Source organism: Poecilia reticulata, linkage group LG12, assembly GCF_000633615.1.
Source record: "Poecilia reticulata strain Guanapo linkage group LG12, Guppy_female_1.0+MT, whole genome shotgun sequence".
NCBI classification, from domain to species: Eukaryota; Metazoa; Chordata; class Actinopteri; order Cyprinodontiformes; family Poeciliidae; genus Poecilia; species Poecilia reticulata.
The window spans coordinates 11,298,066-11,318,397 of record NC_024342.1 but is presented as its reverse complement, the minus strand read 5'-3'; the positions used below and the strand labels follow the sequence as shown (position 1 = coordinate 11,318,397).

Here is a 20,332-nt window from a genome sequence, read left to right as displayed (position 1 = left end):
GTGTGGTCTTTCAGGGTTTAAAAATGGGCCGACAACTCGTGTCGTGTGCGCTGGACATTACACTAAGGAAATGAGGAAGGGAGGGTCAGTGCAGAGCACCTGTGCTGATCCTTCTTTCATTCAGTGTCATCAACAGAAAGAAAAAAGGCCGGAAGAGACGATAAAGACGATAATTAAAATGAGGTCGATAGGTTTAATTTTTCGTCCGATTAATTGATTTATCGTTTATCGCGACAGGCCTAGCTGTTACTCTATTTGTGAAAAACAAAGTAAAAATGTTGATTCTTAGTTTTCCCCCCCAAAATTGATAAAAGCATTTCTTATTATGTTATGTTGAACCCAATTACATGTATTATCTGCATCAACTCATCTGCAAATTCTTACACTTCCTGACTGAAAAAAAAAAAATAGTATATATATATATTTTTTTTTTTTACATTCCTAATGCCAAATAAAGTGTGCGTTGTGTGTTAGGAGTGGATATCACTGCTATTTCTCCACCACACACACGCACACACACACACACACACACACACACACACACACACACACACACACACACACACACACACAAAATCTTGGAGGTATAGCTAGTCTGACGGAATGTAAAAAAAAAGAAAAGAAAAAGTCCATATGGAACTTATCACAAGAAACCATATTTTCCCATTACTAGAAGCAATTTGTTTTAATTGCCTACTTAGAAGTAATATGGCCTCAAACTTGGATATTTTTTCCACAAAAAATCTACATGAAATATGAGATTGCCCATTAACTGCCACAATTATATTATAATAATCAGAAAATCGAGTAGTGCAGACTGGAAAGTTTCTTTGAGATGGTGGCATGTACTGGGTGTAACTTAGGTTTSTGGGACCTCAGACCATATGGAAATGTAACATACATTCTTAAARAAAATCWGTCTCTAACAAGCAGTTGTGAATTGAAAGATTGGTTTGGGAGGTATTCATTTATTGGAGAAAATGAACTGAAAAAGACCAGACAAGATTAGAAAACTGTGGCCCCCTCAACTTGACCTTTGGCTACACCACTTTGCATCACAGTTGCCCTGAAAAGTTTCCAAAATAGCACGGTGGCCTCTGCTCGGTCCCTTTTTTTTCCTGCTGGAGTGCCATTAATTATTTTTAAATAATTCATTTTTTTCCATCACCTCGGATTCAAGACCAAAGTATGTGAACAAGAAGCATATTCTGCTGTGTCAGTATTCATGAACAGCCTCAGCTCCAACCTAATTTTGCTGATAAACGGCTGAGTGAGGCTTCTTATGAAACAATTGGATTTGAGTAAGCATGAGTTTAAAATCTCTAGAGGATCAGCACATCACAATGGCTCTGACAATGGTGTCTATCTCTCTGTCATTAAGAACACCCTCTGATTCAGTAACGCGGGTCRCAACGCATTACTAAATGGGCTTTACAGTGAGACAAGCCAGTCTTTGATCTGCAATGCAGTTCTTGAATAATTTGTGTGACAAAAGCAAAAAGGGATCAATTGTGGGCACGTATAAAAGAATAAGAATATCGCAAAAGAATAAAATAAAAAGCAATACTTTTTGTTACGCTCCCAACGTCTAGGGGTCCAGGGGCAATATCATAAAATGTGTCCAGAGGAACAAATGGGGTGTAAAATGATTTATTACAAGAAAGTTTTTCAAAACAATACAATTGAAGCCAACTAATGCAAAACAAAAGGGGTCAACAAACTAAAGAATATTAAGTGCAAATTAAAGTTACAAAAGGGTCCAAACAAGTCAATTCAAAGTAAACTCAAAATAACCCAAAATGGGAAAACAGGGAACACACAAAGGGAATGTTAAGGGGAGCACAGAGCCTCCTAAACACGAGCTTCTAGCTTGTGAAGTGAAACTAAAGCAGTCAAACTACTTGGCAGAACAAGCAGAAACAAAACAGTTCAAAATCGCCACAGCAGTTGTACAAAATAGTTAAAACAAACTGCCTAAAGCAATTGCTAACACCAAACTAGGGGGACAGCTTTACAAAACCTCTTCAAACTACCTGCCCCTCTAGAGGAAGGATTCAGGAGCCCTTTAGAGGGTGCANCCAACTAATGCAAAACAAAAGGGGTCAACAAACTAAAGAATATTAAGTGCAAATTAAAGTTACAAAAGGGTCCAAACAAGTCAATTCAAAGTAAACTCAAAATAACCCAAAATGGGAAAACAGGGAACACACAAAGGGAATGTTAAGGGGAGCACAGAGCCTCCTAAACACGAGCTTCTAGCTTGTGAAGTGAAACTAAAGCAGTCAAACTACTTGGCAGAACAAGCAGAAACAAAACAGTTCAAAATCGCCACAGCAGTTGTACAAAATAGTTAAAACAAACTGCCTAAAGCAATTGCTAACACCAAACTAGGGGGACAGCTTTACAAAACCTCTTCAAACTACCTGCCCCTCTAGAGGAAGGATTCAGGAGCCCTTTAGAGGGTGCAGGTGTGCCTCATCAACATCTGATTGACTTGAAAATCCTCTGCTGGTCCAATAGTGGAACTGCTCTCCGACAGCCTTCAGACCAGCCAATCAAGAAGGTGTGCTCCCACAGCTGAATCTGCATAACAAAAGGAGCCTGAAGAGACCAAGGGCCATAACATGCTTATTTCAGAAATAAAAAATTACAAAAAGTGAAATATTTCACTTTTTGCAGCTCTACCAACTGCACAGTGGCGCAGTTGGTAGAGCTGTTGCCTTGCAGCAAGAAGGTTCTGGGTTCGATTCCCGGCCCCGGTCTTTCTGCATGGATTTTGCATGTTCTCCCTGTGTATGCATGGGTTTTCTCCGGGTACTCCGGTTTCCTCCCACAGTCCAAAAACATGACTGTCAGGTTAATTGGCCTCTCCAAATTGCCCCTAGGTGTGAGTGTGTGTGTGCATGGTTGTGTGTCCTGTGTGTCTCTGAGTTGCCCTGCGACAGACTGGCGAACGTTTGCTGGAGATAGGCACCAGCAACCCTCCCGACCCCACTAAGGGACAAGGGTGTAAGAAAATGGATGGAAATATTTTAAGCCTTCATTTCTTGTAATTATGACAATAATGGTTTGCAGATAAAGGAAACATAAAATTCTGTCTTAGAAGAGTAGAATATTACAAAAGATCAATGAAAAAGTATATTTTAGACAGAAATATTTGGTTTCTGAAAATTTTGTAAATTTCTGTTCGCTCAATACTTGCCTGGATCTCCTTTTGCATAAATTATTATATCAGTGTGGCGTGGCATGGAGACAGTCAGCCTGTTGCACTGCTGAGGTGTGACGGAAACCCGGGTAAGGATAATGCTGGGCTTCAGGTCACTTGCATCATTGGGTCTGGTGTCTCTCGTCTTCCTCTTGACAATGTCCCATCAATTCTCCATGAGGTTAAAGTCAATTAAGATTAATGACCAATCAGAAAGGGTAACACCATGGCCAATGAAGCAGCTCTTGGTTCCTGGAAAATAAAATCAGCATCCTCATAAAACTTGTCAGCAGCACGAAATGCCTTAAAATTKCATAAACACTGGACTAAATAAAACACCAGCAGATGACAAAGCAACTCAAATCATTATCGACTGAGAAAATTCACACTGTGCTTGGTTGACCTTGTTCACATTAGGCACGCTTACCATCAAGTTATTTAATTCAAGTGTATGTACACACTCAGCACATACAGATAACCTCTGGGGTGGGATTATAAATTTCACTGTAATAACACTACCTTTCTTTTTTTTTTTCCTTGACAATAATTCCCACATTATGCTTTAGGCTGTACTTGACTTAGCTTTTCAAGTCGTTTTTCATGTGGAAGGGGCTTTTAAATGGCTTTTATTTTCAATAGACAGGCATACGGGATTCTCATGAGGCTGTGACATTCCCATTAGGAATACTATTCCCACAGCACACACATAAAGTCMGAAACAGGCATTAGCCCTGTTGTCCCTGCCTGCAGCGGCTTAGACAGATTGTACATAAATTGTAACYCCCAGTGAGGTTTTGGAGCTCTGCCTGAAGATTGTACTGTGAAATTAAACCAGATTTTTCTTTTTTTTTTCTCCTTCTTTTTTTTGGTCATGGTTTCTCAAGCCGACAACCCAACTTGTGTTCATTTAGTAGCCAAGTAAATCCTATTTTAAATTCAAATAACTGCTCTCTGCTTTAAACTAGCCAAATTAACACGGCGTGGGACAGCTTGGGCTGTTCAGTTCTGGTCTGTGCCTCTGCAATGTAGTGTTTGTTAAAACAGATCTTTAAGGCATAATACAAATCTATATATATTCACTGTCTATTAACTCTATGATTCAACCAAAATTAATTCACACAAATAAAAAGTGCTTTGCAAAAGTATTCTTACCCTTTAAAGGTTTTATAACAACCACACATTTTATTGATTTTTTTTAGTTTAAGTAATAAGTTCATGTAATTGTACTGACACCTGTTATACCGATTGCCTTGAGAAGTCACATAAATAGCAATCTACACTTAGCAGGAAAAATTACTAAAGTAACACTACCATGAAAAAAGCACAGCCCTGGCAGCAACAACGTGAGCATTATTCTGAGATGTTAAGACTGGAAGAGATGCACAGAGCTGTAGCTCAGGTGGGAGAATTTGTTATCAGCATAACCTTTATTCCAGCATTTCACAAAACTGACCTTTGGATTGACAAAAGGAGAGTCACTGTTGATTGAATGTCACAAGATATCAGCTTTGCTATAGGCAGCAACATGTGGAAGAYGGTGCTGTGTTCAAGACAAAAACGGAGCAAATATTTTGCTCAAATAATACCAAAATACATAAATGTTTTAGTGCAGATAATGGCACTTAATTATTTTTGTAATTAAGTGCCATTTAATATGCATATATGAGCTACAAACACAAGTGTCTATAAATATTGTGGTCACTAAAAATTCTGTTTGCGTATAGAAGTTCAAAATTGTTTATTTTGTGTTTTTYTTTCAAGCAACCCATGTTGGTGTGGGCAGGGCTCTATTTCAAATTTGGATATATTTTATCAGGCTTACGTGTGATAGACCAACACAAAGCAGAATACAGTAAAGAGGAAATAAAAGGACATGTGTATTTCATTTTTTATTTTACTAATATATGTCTGAAAAGTGTGGCATGTACTCCAAACCATGTGGAAGCTGTAGCTACAAGTAAAAGAAAGGACTATGGTACAATAACTTACATCCAAAGTAATGGGAAGAAACTATGTACATCAACCTTAACACACCAGCACAACTGTGAAACATCTTTGTGGCAACATCATATCCTGTTGAAGATGCTTTTCTTCAGCAAAGAGAGGAAAGATGGTCAGAATTGATGGAATGATGGGTAAAGGTAAATTTAAGAAATCTTTAACATGGTTTAGGCGCTCCAAAAATTAGATAGATTCAGGGAATGTTCACTTTCCCACAGAAAAATAACTCTAAGCGTAACTTCCCTGTTTCAAATCATTTGTRTGTGAAAATGACTCAGTCTAAATTCAAACCTAAAACAKGACATTAGAATTGATGTTCACAGAGTTATCTATGCACTCTGACTTGGCTGGTCACATAAAAGTCAAACAAAATATACGGTTATATTTGTAATACACATTCATTTGCAAGTATTGTGATGTTGAGACAACTGTATGCAATATTTAGAAAGCTGAGTACACCTGTAGCAGATTTGGAAACAGTGTCTGAGGAAGAAATGCATTATCAGTGGGGGTGCTGGAGACCAGCATCAATCATTGCCAATCAAATCAACTGGTCTAATTTGCTTTAAAAGCAGTGCACTCCCTGCAGGAGACACTGACAGATTTATTGCAGTGAGACCATGCTGCTGCGCCTAAAAGGGATWCAGCCTGACCTGGATTCCATTGTCCTGGAGCTGTAAAATTGTAAGACAGAGATACGTAACATCGTAAATAGTTGGCTGGACTTAAATGATGTGCATTTGAAAGGTGGGAACATCTACAATGCATAATCAAACTGCATAAATTAAAGACATGCATGATTTACTATACTCGCTGTTCAAATAATCGACAAATCAAACTGTAACACATGAAATATGTGAAGATAAGAACAATGACATTTTTGCTAGAAGATGAATGGACAGTACATATTTTCTGTACGCTTTTGACTATAAGGAACTGTTGTCTGCAATATAAAATTCTATTCTGTACACACTTTGAATCTCTCTTGGTTTTTGTATRCACATGGACCTTCTAGGGTACTTGGCTGTAAGAAAATCTTTTTCTTCAACAGATGTATGYTTCAGTGGCTTGGACATACAGGAGCTCACAGGAAATTACAGAGGAGGAAGATTTGGGCTCAGTCAAATCAAAAAATKTAATTACTTCATTAAACCATAATGAGCATATTGTGAACTTTGGACTTTCTCATAAAAACAAAAAAAGTCATTTTTTGCCCCAGGCAGAAGGAGACTGATATATTTCTGAGTGCTGTCCAGATGCAGATAGAGAATGGATGAAAATTACTTCCACAGTTGTGCCGAGGGCGTGGCAGGTTTTCCAGCAGTTGGTCCAAGTTGTATTTAACTTGTTCTGTTGATACAAAAAAATCAAAATTTTTAAATTGCAGTAGTGAGAAATATGGCAGTGGCAGAATCATGCTTTGGGGATGCTTTTTTTTTTTTTTTTTTTAGCAAAGCAGAGTCAAGGGAAAGCTGGATGGGTCTAGACACAAGTGAGTTATTGATGCAAAAGAAACTTGAAGTTGTTTCAAAGATTTTACACAGCATTTTTGAAGCAATATTTTCATGTTGTTTGATTAGGAAAGTATTTGAGAAATATTTGAGAATATGTRACTTTGACTTCTATGAAAAAAAAMCAACAAAAAAAGAAACTAGAAACTTTTATTACAGATCAGTGGTATGGATTTAAAATGATAGAACCACAGTAGCAACATTGYTACAAAAATCGTCAGCAAGAAATGTTTGAGCAGTTGTTTGAATTATCAAAACAAGCTGTCATGCTTTGTGGTATAAAATGTTATTAAAAAGACTAAAGAAAGAGCAGGTGAATTTAACACCGATATATTTTGAGGAAAAGAAAACATTTGATACAGAAATTGGTTGTAGATTATAACCATGCTTCACATGAACTTCAAAGAACCCTTCTTATTAAAAATGTAAGAAGCGGGGAGACAAGCAATCTGGTGCTGTATGAAACTAAAGTGATCTGATTTTATTTTATTTTTTCCTTTTTCTTTTGCTTCACGCAAAGTGAGATACAGGTAGACTGGAGAGTAGAAAACAGAAAATTAATTAGTTTTGAGAGTTGTGCCCTTTTCTGTAGTAAATTGCAATTCATCTTTTGAATATGAGATACAGAACAAAACTCACGTTTTTTAGATTTGAGCCCTCTTGGTGGTTGTTTTTAATCAATACTGTTTTGATTGTGTCTTTGGATCTGGAAGAGTAAAAAAACTATCGTGTTGAAGCAGAGACAGAGCAATGACACGTGGTAACTGTGTTACCTGGGCTCATAATGATACGGTATTGATCAACAAAGTGACAGAAATGTGCAAAGAAAGTTTCAAGGGGTGTAATATTTAGTTTATATTCACATGTTGTTGCATGTCTATACTGCACATATGTTTAGAACTAGATATGAATGTATTTCTGTTGAGTCTTTATTTACTATCACAAATCCAGCTTTCCTTTGGGCTTGGGACTGGCTAAGGCTAAGACAAAAAGAGGATGGGCTTTTTATTTACACATTTCTGGAGGCAATTGTAATTGTTTTTTTCTTTCTTTCCGGTTTTCAAGTTAGTTATGTCTGGTTTAGTTTTAAACTTGGCACAAGAGAACATGCAACAACCCACCCAGTGGTGGATATTTTCACATGGATGAGTTCATTTACAGTCAGGACTTGGAGGGGTGTACATCTCCTGTTCTGATTCCAGCTGGGAGGGACTGCTGGACTGGGCTGATTGTTAATGCTTTGGGACGGAGGAGAGGCCCGTGGCAGCAGCCGCTGCTCCTCACTGAAAAGAGTGAAAAATGTACATTATTTTATGTGCAAGTCTTCAAAAGTCTCCAGTAACATTAAAAACCATTGCTAAATTTGTCATTAGACAAAGTATGTTTGAGGGGTCTGAATACTGATTAGATTTCAGTCAGAAACAAAATAAATTTCCTCCTGTGGGTCAGAGGTTTGTAATATATTTAGGAGATGAAGCAGGAAATAAACAGATTGATGCCCCTATTCTGTCTGATACTGATGTGAAAATGTCTGAACAAGACAGCTTGGGATTTGATTAACCAGTTCACGTTCCTACTCTCACCTGTGCTCATAAGATGTTAAGGATCATGGCATTAAGTATCAAACCTGGGACACAAGTGGATGAAATTAGCTTCCTGCATAGGGTGACTTATTTCAGCCTAAGAGTTAAAGTTGTAACTGTCATTCAGGGGAAGCTCAGAGTAGAGCCACTACTCTTTTATACCAAAGGGAATAAGTTGATGTGGTTCAGACATTTCGTAAGGAGCCCTCCTAGGCACCTCGCTATGGAAATTTTGGGGAATATCCCACTGGTAGCAAAGCCCAGAGCGGACTGTCCCTTCTATAAATAGGCATGTCTGGGTTTTCCTCCTGGACCAATTTTTTTCCATAACTTAGTCTCAGAAGGGTGTTCCCTTCCAGTTCAATTTGTAAAAATAACCTAATAAGCTTGAAATGTGCAAGGAGAAAAACATAGCAGCATTGGATTAGAAATACTGCTGCACTCCAGGGAATTTGCTTGTCATTTGATGGTTCAGTAACTTCTTTTAAAAGAAGGACAATATGATCAGCATCAAGGTATATCTAGATAATGTGAAGTGTCTTTGAAAACCCTTTCAGGGTTGAAAAGCGCTACATAACTGATGTTTCATTAATTTTATAATATGTTAGAACTCCAAGTAAGTTTCGCTCTTTAGTAACTGATTAAAGTTAGCAGAAAAAAGAAGCACTGAAGGTTAATAGACCATGAAAAGAAAAGTCCAGAAATAAATACCTCAAAAAAAAAATCAATTGAATCGCTTAACTGAAAGTTGCTCAAATATATAAAGAAATAAAGACACATGAGCTTTGAACCACCAGCAATACTGAACAGCAGAAGTGGAGACAGATAGAGATATGCAACGAGTCAGGCCACCAGATGGTCTAATGACCACAGGAAATATTACAGCTGGCAACCGTACACCAACATTAATGACATCACTCATTAACGAGGCCTGAGAAGAGCTGCTGTGTGTACGTATGCATGTCCTCCTGATGGCGTGTGTGTGTGTGTGTGTGTGTGCGTGTGGTTTGGTGTGTGCGTGAGTGAGTGTTTCACATTTAGCTGTACTATCAAAGTCATAGAGGTTTGCTAATTAATGTGAAATTGCCGAAAGGCAAAGTCGGGACACATTTTAACCTTCACTTTGTGATCTTCAAACCTTGCCTCTGGGTTAAGGTTTAGACAAGGGAATAAATGCAGACTTGTAGCCTGGGTAGGGCTGAGGGTTAGATGTAAATGTATATTAGCACTGCTTCATAATGTGGATGAAGTTGGACTGTCAATGGTAAGTTATACTGGCATTTATAAAAGACCTAAAGGTTGATTCTGAGTTTATATATATACATATTTAAGCCAGGGGATAGCTATGTTAGGTCAATGCTGTTGATCCTTAAGGAAACCAGAGTTCAATGTACCAAAATAAACAAACCGTCAACACTTATTCCAAATACCGCAATTTTGCATTTATTTATTCAGTAGTTATTTGAAGGCACTTATTCAAACCTTTAAAATTCTGACAGTATTTTTTCTAAAACAATATTAGAAGATAAACAATGGGTGATTGAGAACAGTTTCACTGTCTAAACCCCCCCCACCCCCCAAATGATTAAGTTAATATTTTAAACACCCTTTACTATCTTATAGTAGATATTGATTCTAATAAAAATGTTAGCATAACTAACTTTTAACATAATTTTTTGTGCATGTTCTCTAAATAACATGTTGTTACTGTTACTTGGAGGTGTCGAAAAGGATGTCAGAGTTTCAAAATCTGACATCTTTGGCAGATTAGAATCAAAGCTGAGCAGAGAATAACACAGAAACATTACTGTACTATCTTCAACTTTTCTGTTATCTGTCAATTTGCTCCTTCAAGAATTCTACAAAATGCCTCAAGCATGCTTCAGAATCGACATGTTGTGGCAGATGGCTTATTTTTTCACCTGTTGTACAAAAACACAAAACTCTATGAAACAGAAAATGAGCTAAATCAATAGCATATGCTGTAAATGTCTCTGGTATATATTTCTCCTGAACAGATGCCCAATTAGCCTCTGTGGAAAACATGCGTTTCCTATGAAGTACTTCTCATATTTAGATTTTGATTGCTCAAAATTCAAATGTGAATGCCTGACAGATGCTGAAAATGGCAAACCTCTGGTCTTCCTTGCTCAGTAACAGTTTCCACTCTGAAGACTGTTGTTGTCTTAAAGTGGAAGTGTTGAAGTGTGTGGTACGTTCACTGATTCCTATTTGAATTCCTGACTAGTCTGTCAACTAGTCAAATATAAAATTGTCTGATTATAGTCATCAGCCAGTTTTTCCATCCTCTCTAATGAATAGTTTGCAATATTATTGAGATCAAATTGTTTTTTAATTTACCTCCATGAGATATGAGATAAATCAAAATCTTCCAAGAAATGTATCACTTTTACCTATTCTCACTTTGTTAATGACGTAACTGCCAATTATCAGTTTGAAAATCTTAATAGCCGAACCAATAACAAATTTATTCAGTAGTCAGTATATCATTTTCATGTACAGTCTCTTATAAACTAGAATTCATACTCATGGGAAACTGATGTATCTTCCAATGAATGTGCATTGTATTTTTGGCTCCAGATATTACTAACATAATGGCTGTTACATAGGATGTTGCAGTCCAAACAAAACATTGAGCTGTTGCAAAAAAAAAAAAAAGCACAACTGACTTGACTGAATGATAAAGTCTGTAGTTTCCCTTCAACCTATTTCTGTCACAAATTTGGTTTACCACTCTCCTGCGTCAGTGTTTGTCATTTCATTCCTTTTTCTCTTATCCCTTCTTTATGGACCTATATGAAATATGCTGTCTAGGCTTCAACACATAATTAGAAACTGCTGAACCGTGGCTTCAACACAGGAGCTTTTCTTGTATCTGTTTGGTAAACGGGTAAACGGAGACGGTGATTCAGAGTCCTGTTCAATATCTTCATGGCCAGTATATAGTACACCAGGCCTGGAATGGTGCTGTACAATACATTTAAGTAGATAAGAGGATAAAGGGAGAGGGAGACCAGTGGATGCAGAAGGCAGAATGGATAAATGGACTGATAGATCAGGAATAAAGAGAGAATGAAGGGATGAAGTAGCAGATAGAAGAATTATGATTTGTCTCCATCAGCAGTGTTTTCTAAAAACAAGGGTAAAGCTAATTTATTATTTGTACTTTAATTAGACATGCAAGACTAAGCCAAGACTAAAAAGTCTTAATTAAAATTAAGTGACCATTTTTAGCTAACAACACCTTTTATCATATCATGCAGTTATTGTTTGCACTGTAGTGCACTTGCTGTTGCAACTGACCTAATGTGAGGGTAATCTTCCATGTGGTGAGGCTTTGACTTTTACCTGACTTTGTTCAAGCTTTTTTTAACAATGTCATGATGTGTCTAACTAGTTATACACTGTGCTGATGGCTTATTACTGTATATTAGAGAAGGACCGCGGAGCCTTTGGGACAATTCCCATCATCGCCTGTCCTTGGAACACACAGACATTTGTGCATTATCTCACATGAACCTGCACACACACCATTGAAGCACAGCCAAGCACACAATGTGACCATTTATGACATCCACGTGTATATGCATCAATTTCTTTTTTTTTTTTATAAAGCTTTCCTTTTGGCTAGTGCATAACTTGAATGTCCAATAGCTAAGCTATACTGGTAATTAATATTTATGGTGGCAGATGACCACTGAATCACTAGACTGCATCCCAAAGCCTTCACATTTAAACAACCAGAGCTTAAAAAAATGGATTCTCCATCTCTCACTGTCTGCCAAAGTAATAATAATGCATCATGAAGTTGATTTGTTTCATAATATGAAAATAAACCATTGCATTCCCCTTTGAAGAGGTACAGTTTGTCCCAGAGTTGGTGTGTGATCAATGGGTTTTTGGAAAATTGAGGAGTGTGTGTGGGATCCCACAGGCCAAAAGGGGTTTATTTGTGTGCACAGTTGCTTCCCCATGCCTTTGCAATTGAAATGTTTTTACAGCAGCTTCCATTCATTGTCTCAGTCCAAAAGTTCTCTACCTGTTTAAACATCTAAAATCATTAACTGTGCAAACATCCACATTCAAGTGTGTTTATTTGTCATATAGTTTGAAGAAAACACGAAGATTGTCAGTCAGGGTTTAAAAGTGTCACAAAAATTCAGCAGGTGATATGAATACATTTGGTCATTTGTATTTTGTCTCCATTTTTTTCCTACTTACTTTTGATTTCTATATCGTCTTCCTTTCTTGACCACTCTCTTTATTATTTTAGGAAGTTGGACCTCTGGATTCCATTCCCAAGTACTAATATAACACATTTCTTCCAAGGTTGTCCTGTATTCCTGTATCCCCATAGCACCACACTGTGATAACAATATTATAGCATGCTGATCCTGTGCTCAGGATAATATGCAATGTTCATTTTCTGGCCCAATAGTGATTTTCATGTAAACTTAGGTGAGTTAATTATGGTTTCATCTCACCAAAGTTTTGTTTTCCCATGTTTTCTGCTTTATATACATTACATATAGCAAATCTTAAGCAAAACATCTTAAACATTCTCTTAACAATCCTTTTATTCTTGCCAGAAATCTTATCAAGGCCAGCTTTCTAAAATGTACAATAAAAAGTTTTCCTGACAACAGATTCTCCCACCTAAGCAGATGATCTCTGCAGCTCTTAGAGGGTCACTGTGGGGCTCTTAGCTTCTTTTCTCATCAGTGCTTTTCTTTCCCTTGCTCTGTGCTGGTTTGCACTTTTCTCATATTCTTTCTGTTTTCACACTATGGATTCAACAGTGTTCCGAGACATTCAGTGCTTATGGCATATTATATGAAAACCCTGTTTTAAACATCTTCACAACATGTAATATTTTTTATTTATTTATTTGAAATATATTTATATATTGTAGCGAAGAATTGACAATGATATTAAGCTAAACACACCAGAATATCAGCCTGGCTTTCATGTTGGCAAATGTTAATCAGAAGAAATAACACTCTATAAGCTAGACAATACACTTAATACAGTGGTACAGCAAAATCAAAATGTGTTAACTTAGAAAGTACTTACATTTGTCATTTGGTGAACAACCATGGCTCCTTCTCTGTACATCTGAAGAATTCTCCTCAGTTTTTACGAGGCCTTTCACGCTCAACCAGGACTGCAGAAACGTTTGGAGTTCTCTACTACTGAGCAAGAAAACACTGGAGTGGAGCTAAAATTGAGAATAAAAATAAAATAAGAAACCAAAAGTTTCAAAATACTGGGCTCTTTGTGTGGCAGATTTATTGGAGCTGCAATGTAAAGAGGATCGTTGTCAAAGCAAAAAATTTCGTAAAGTTTTTCTGCTACTAATTGTGGTCAAATCTATTTAAATAGGCTGAACTAATGTGACTGCTTCGTATGAGGATCATATGTTCATATCAACCTGTCTAATATCCAACATCTGGCATGGTGTCTGTTTTTTGTGCTTTGATTACATCCGGATTCATTTTGTTCTGCATCTAATGAAGTTGATATAAAAGCTCAAAAATGAAATGAGATGCTAATTTACTCTTGGATTTCCTGGAATCCCTCTCCTGCCATTTTTTAATTGGTTTAACCTTCTGTGTCTTTTGTAAAGTATACACACACACACACACACATGCATACACAAGACCACACAAGTAGCACTACACAAATGGACATCTGAGTCAATTCCAGTCACAGTCCCAAACACCTGTCTGCCAATCTTCCAACTGTGTTTCGTCTACTATTTCCTGGCCAGATTTTGTGTGAGCCCACATTTGTGTTCATATGTCCGTGTGGATGTGTGTGTGTGTGTGTGTGTGTGTGCTAACAGCCTGACGACAACAGATAAGGTGGCAGTCATCTTATCGTCCTGAGCCAACCTACCCGAAACCCCTCACAAACCTCAGGTGTCACAACCTGCTTGCGATTCCCCAAGCACTGCCTCATTTTCATGTCAGTTTGCTGCTCTCTCTTGGTCCCTACCCTGCCCGCACCCCCCCCCCCTGTCCCACCACTCTTTTTGATAGACAGTGTAAGCTCATTTTGGCCCAGTTCTACTTTTTCAGTTCCCCTGCATGCTTCCGTTTTCAAATCCACAAGCTGTTTTGATCTTGCTCGGTACCCAGTTGGCTGTACGATCAGTCACTATGTTGTTTGAACAACCTTGGCGGAATTTGCTATCTTGCTCCCTCACATTTTGCCCACAAAACACATTTTAGAAAATTAATGAATAACAAAATCTTCCCCTTATTTCACTAACTTACCCCCCTTTTTACACTGGAATTTGCTTGGAGGGGTTTAATACATGTGTCATGATGTGCGGTGGTTGGAGGTGAGAAAGACGCTGGTGAAGCCAGGTAGTAATGAAAATTATGATTTAATAAAGAACCATGAAAACAAACTCAAAATGACAGCAAGCACTGGGAGCAAACAGACGACGAATGAATGACATTAGACAAGAACCCGACAAGAGACGAAGACAACAGGTGGACTTAAATACACGTGGAGGGTAATCAGGAAACTAGACACAGCTGGGATCAATCAACAGGGAGGACAGACTAACAGGAAGGAAACTGAACACAGAAAACCCTAAAAAATAAACACACAGAAACACGGATCATAACATTTACACAAGCTACATTTCACGCAGTACTTTTTTTCAAAATGTCTTATTTTATGAGCCGTTTAATTTTGACATTTTTATGTGCTCGAAGGAAAAAAACTATTTATGAACCATTAGTTTTCTTTTAACTTGACAATTTGTCTGATGTGTGACGGGGTTCTGTTAGGACTTGGACAAAAATGACAGACCGATGCCGTATTTCACTAGTGTGCTTATCTTCAGGTGAAAAAAAAAGTTCAAGAAGCTGTGCAGCATATTTACAATGGATGTCCAGGCAGGTTAAAAAACAGACACGAAAATCAAAACAACCCAAAAAACTGCAGTGTCTTTATAGCAGCTCAAAAGTCCATCACCTTCAGCATGACCTGTTCAGAGTTTAAACTCAGTTTGACTCCCTGTGGGGGGCAGAGCCCTCTTTTACAGCCTCAGGCTCCGCCCACAGGAAGACAAAAACAAAACAAAAAAACTAAATAATTACTTCTAGCACAAGTAAACGATTATCAGAATATACAAAACAAATAACATAATGATAACACTGAAAAAAAGGGGGGAAAAAAAGACAACCTGTTTCCAAAATAGAACACTCAATTAACGCAACGTCCAGATGACGTCACAAATACGTTATCACGTGGTCCCTCGCACCGTGCCTCAAACTGGAAACAGCTTGACTTGAATATTTGGACAGGGAAAATGTTTTTACACTCAAAACTACAAGTTTGAATGAACATGACAACTGAGGCAGTAATACCATGTGTGCACTGCACTCACAACAAACCGCGCCAGTTTTTGCTGACACCAAAAAGTAAGTTATTTCGGGTGTGGGTGTTTATGCCTGTTGAACGACGTTTTAGCTCGTGACAGCTCCTCCGTCACATTATAAACAAGCAATAGCAAAAAAAAAAAAAAAAATGCACTGAAGCTTGTAATTGTTATGTAACAAAAACAGAGAAACTGTAAATCTATGGTACGTTGATCGTACTTGTTCTTTAAAGTATATTTTTGAACAACATAGCGATAAATGCTTTCTTTTTCTTTTCTTGGTCTTGAGTCACCTAACCTTTCAATGCCAATTTTTTTTTTTTTTTTTATCTGGCTAAAATCACCTTTGCGTGTATTAGGCTATGTTTTGGTGGAAGAGTCTCAGAATGTTTCAGCTGCAGGGATGGCCAAATACAGATCAATGTGTAAACAGCAACCAGTGTTTTAGATGATAATTGTAGGGAAGAGTGCCTTACCTTCCATGCTGAAATTTCAGCTCCAAGCCCACCAACAATCAGACTGATGTAGAACATTATAAAGTAGAAAAGTGAGCCCCATTTCACTCCAAACCAATCTCTACATCTGCTGTAATGGATGCAATTATTGGATCAATTTTCTTTTTTGTCTTGTTAACCCCTTGTTGCAGCCTAAGTCAAATGGAGCCAATGCGTATTAAAGCTGTAAAACTGAAAGAAGAGATTTACCATGCACCGCATGGGCTTTTTTTTGTCTGTAAAGCCGTTTATGCCAGGCTTATTTATTTTATAGTACTACTCATGGTGTTGATTAAACTAAAACCTGGACATGGGGGATGCAACAATGACCACTTGCCAAACTCCATTGAATGTCTATGAATATTGGAAATGTGTATGAAACACATTGTAATTGTTTATTGATGGGTATAGAAACCTAGGCTTTGACCTGTTTAAGTTCCAAGTTTTGGGATAATAAAGATAAAGACCAATTCAGTAAATAAGTATATCATTAAAAACTCAATTCATTTCAGTAACTCAATTCTATGAGTGAAACTAATTATTTTTTATTTCTGATAATTATGATGAGGATTGTCTGCTTATACAGCTAATGAAATCATGTTTAAGATAAAAAAAATCACATCAAGCAAAAAAAAAGAAAAAGAAAAAAGTTCAGAAATTTGGAATTAATAAGAAACATGTTTAAAATCTACTCAGAAGTTATTATTTTTAAAAAGGTACATTTTATCTGACAAACAAACCTCATCGGAATGCATATTCTAATTTGTTGAATATAACTGTAAAAGATGTCACAGTGGATTTGTACATCAGAAACATGTCTTAATTGATTCGAATTATATGTATTAATCACTTCACTCTGCAAAAAGACCTATGTGTGACTTACAGGTAACTGTAACTGTAAGTCACCTGCAAGTTAACTGTAAGCACAACCCTCACCGGCAGTTGAAGCTTGGCTGACCTCTATTCTGACCATGATCTCCGGCAGGATCTATAAAGCCCCTCTGGTGTTTATCAATGCGTGAAGGAAAAGCAAGTCAGGCAGGAAGACACACTGTAAATAAAGGGCTTCATTTTCACGCCTTGGTCTCTGTGAGAAACAAATCACTTTATCTTATAATGACACACTTTAACAGCCATGACAGTGTCATGCAGGTCCCTGTAAATGTACATTGATACAATTAAAGTAAAGTTTTAGTCACTGGACTGAGAAATCAAAGTAGTTTAAATTTACCTATCCAAATGCTCAATTTTTACCATGTAAACAGAGAAACTGTTTACATGGAAACATTGAAAAATGTTCAATTTTTACCATGTAAAAAATGTTCAATTTTTACCATGTAAAAATTGAACATTTTTGCATGGTTTGTTCAAAGGCTCAGACTCCATGCAGGTTTCATATTTCCATCATTAGAGAAATGATGAACACACATATGGAGGGGTAATGTCTTGTAGTACTGTATATGGATATCTGGATGATTATACATTTTTTATACAAAGAAAAGAGCAGCTTGTATGCAGCGTTTAAAGATGACTACTTAGTTTGTATTTCAAATGCATTATACAGTGAATATACAGTTCATGTTGGCTTTGTATTAATGGCCACATTTGCTTTGCATGGCTGTGAGACTCACATTTACTCCCTTTAATCTTTACTGGGCTGATGAAAGTCCTCATTTGCCTTCCTCTCTCTGTCCTTTCTGTTTGCTTCACACCACACCATAACAAAGTCCTCAATCATCCTTTTACGTTAGTAAAACGCATCTGCTCGGTGATCTGCTCGGTCAGATGACGGTTATGAAGCCGATTTTTGTTCTTACAAAGTGAACCCTCCACGTCCAGTTTGCTGTTTTAACCTGTGATGTCCAAACTCTGCAATGTATTTTTGTGAAAATGTATTCACCACCTTGCAGATCTCTGTTTTTCCTTTGTTGCACCTAAATGTTAAAATTATTTTTTGAATTGCTTCAATTCAGCTACATTGGAGAGGTATTTTTTTTAGCATGAGCAGCATGTTTAAGGTCATGCCACAGCAATGTGACTGGATTTAAGTCCAGACAGATTTAATTAGTCCACTTCAAAACTGTCCTTTCGTTTTTTTTTTAAATATTCATAACCCACCGTGTTCTTAACAGCAATAATCAACCAGTTATGCAGACATCCAGGTCTTGAAGCAGCAAATTAGCTCCAGGACATCACACTATTGCCTTCATGTTTGCATTGTGATGGTAGTTTGGTTCTCCCATAGTCCATATGGTGAAGTGTCAGCAGAATGTCCTTTTTTTGTAATGATTTATTTGTTTACACATTGTAACACGTATTCCAAAACGTTCCAATTTAGTTTTTTTTTCAGTCAGCAGTATTTCTAGGACCACAAAAAAGTGGTCTTGTGGGTTGTCAAGACGATTTTTGGAAAATGTTAGTCAGATTTTGGTATTCCTTTTGGTCAGCTGTGGATTTAATCTTAGGACTCTACCAAGGATCCAATTATTTTTGCATAGCCTCTTTTTTAATAAAATTATTTTATTTTTTTTTAATCATAAGCACTGACTGAGGCAAGTGAAGACCGACATGCCTTGGGTGATGTTCTTCCTTTACTTTCTGAATATCAACAGCTCATATGATCGTTAGCTAGCTAATCCTGATAAGGTTCACCACTGTTCCATGTTGTGTGGGTCACAACTCACTGTAGTTCTCTTTCATCCTAAAGACTTCAAAATTGGTTTGTAACATTTCCAGATTGACATATTCCAAAGACTCTGTTTCTAATATGTTTGTAAATTTCTATGGATTGTTGTATGGTGTGTTGCGTTTAAGTGAATTCTATGGTTTTATAATTCTCCAGATCTGGACTAAGGCCTGCGTGTAATTACATACTCTGACCCCAAAAATCTGGTCAGTTATTTCATAATTTATTTGTCTGGAGAATTATCTTTTCATATAGGGTCAGGTTTGTTTCAATTTAGTTTTTTTCCTCCTAAAAAAATGAAATGGTCATTTAAACACTTCTTTCTTCTCATGTTCTCTTTTCCGATCAGCTTTGTTTAATGGCCTCATTCATTTCACTACGACAAAGAAGTTAAAATGAAACTAAATCTGAAAGGTGAAAAAAAAAATTTATATCAAAGGATTTCATCATATAATTGGATTTAATTTTTTTTATGACCTGTAAGATGACTTGCAAATTTAGAGATTAAGATCCTCCTGCTCCTGTTTATGTTCTTTTGTACTTCTATGTCCCATGTGCTCTTTTACCGATGAGAATTTGCAGATGCTGTTTCAGCCACCACTCTGGTACTATTTCTGTGGACACAGCTGTTCACTTTAGCACTTATAGATGAGATTTAGAAAACTGCTTAGTGGCACAGATTGGGCATCTCTACTCTATCATTGCAGATTTTTTAAATCCAGTAGGATAGCTTATATTTGATAGCACTTATGCTGCAGCTTGTTTTAGACAGAGTGCATAAATATGTTGCCGTTTTGTAAGAAACAATCTTGCCTTTGACCTTTGTGTACTTTGCTGAATGTATTCGACAGCCTTATGTTTTAAAGGATCTTACCTTTAACTATAACAGCAGTCAAATACAGTGTCTCTCCACACTCTTTCCTAACCTTTTCTTGCAGTTGGCTAATTATAGGCCTCACTCCGAGAGAACAAAAAAAGAAAGAGGGAAGAAGTAAATAATCGGTGAGCTGCCAGCTAAATTCGTATTGGATTTCCTACAATGCTCTGCTCAGTTGCTTTTAGGACTTCTTTAAGTGCATTGATTTAAAGGGGCAGCATGCAAGCATAACCTTAAAATTGTCTGTCTTGACTTTAGCTTTTTATCCCAACTTATTTCCACTCTGGATAAGGTGAATGCAACTTTTATGTTATTTTACGTGCTAATTGCAGGACAGTTGTCCGCACTGTTCTCTACCAAGAATATATTGTGTTTCACTTCTATCTGGAGCCATTCTGCATGGAGTGTGCATGTTCTCCAGGTGGATGTATCCCTCCATGGCCTCTGGCTTTCTCCCACAGCCCCAAAATGTGGATTTTAGGTTAATTGGTTACTCTAATGGTCGCTAAGTATGTAAGCCTGTTAATATATCACCTTTGAGACTATTGCATAACTGCC

The 20,332-nt window shown here is 37.2% G+C and overlaps 1 protein-coding gene across 2 annotated transcripts in view; it reads left to right on the top strand.

The window, feature by feature from the left end:
- Positions 1-20,332, top strand: part of cntfr (ciliary neurotrophic factor receptor) — a 238,680-nt gene that overhangs the window by 16,267 nt on the left and 202,081 nt on the right. Inside the window, exon 1 of one of the 2 annotated variants that reach the window (XM_008423849.2) lies at positions 15,638-15,760. The exons of the other annotated variant lie outside the window; for it this stretch is intronic. The gene's annotated coding sequence lies outside the window, so the exon portion shown is untranslated. Of the gene's footprint in view, positions 1-15,637; positions 15,761-20,332 lie in introns of those variants that run through there. 2 annotated transcript variants of the gene reach the window in all.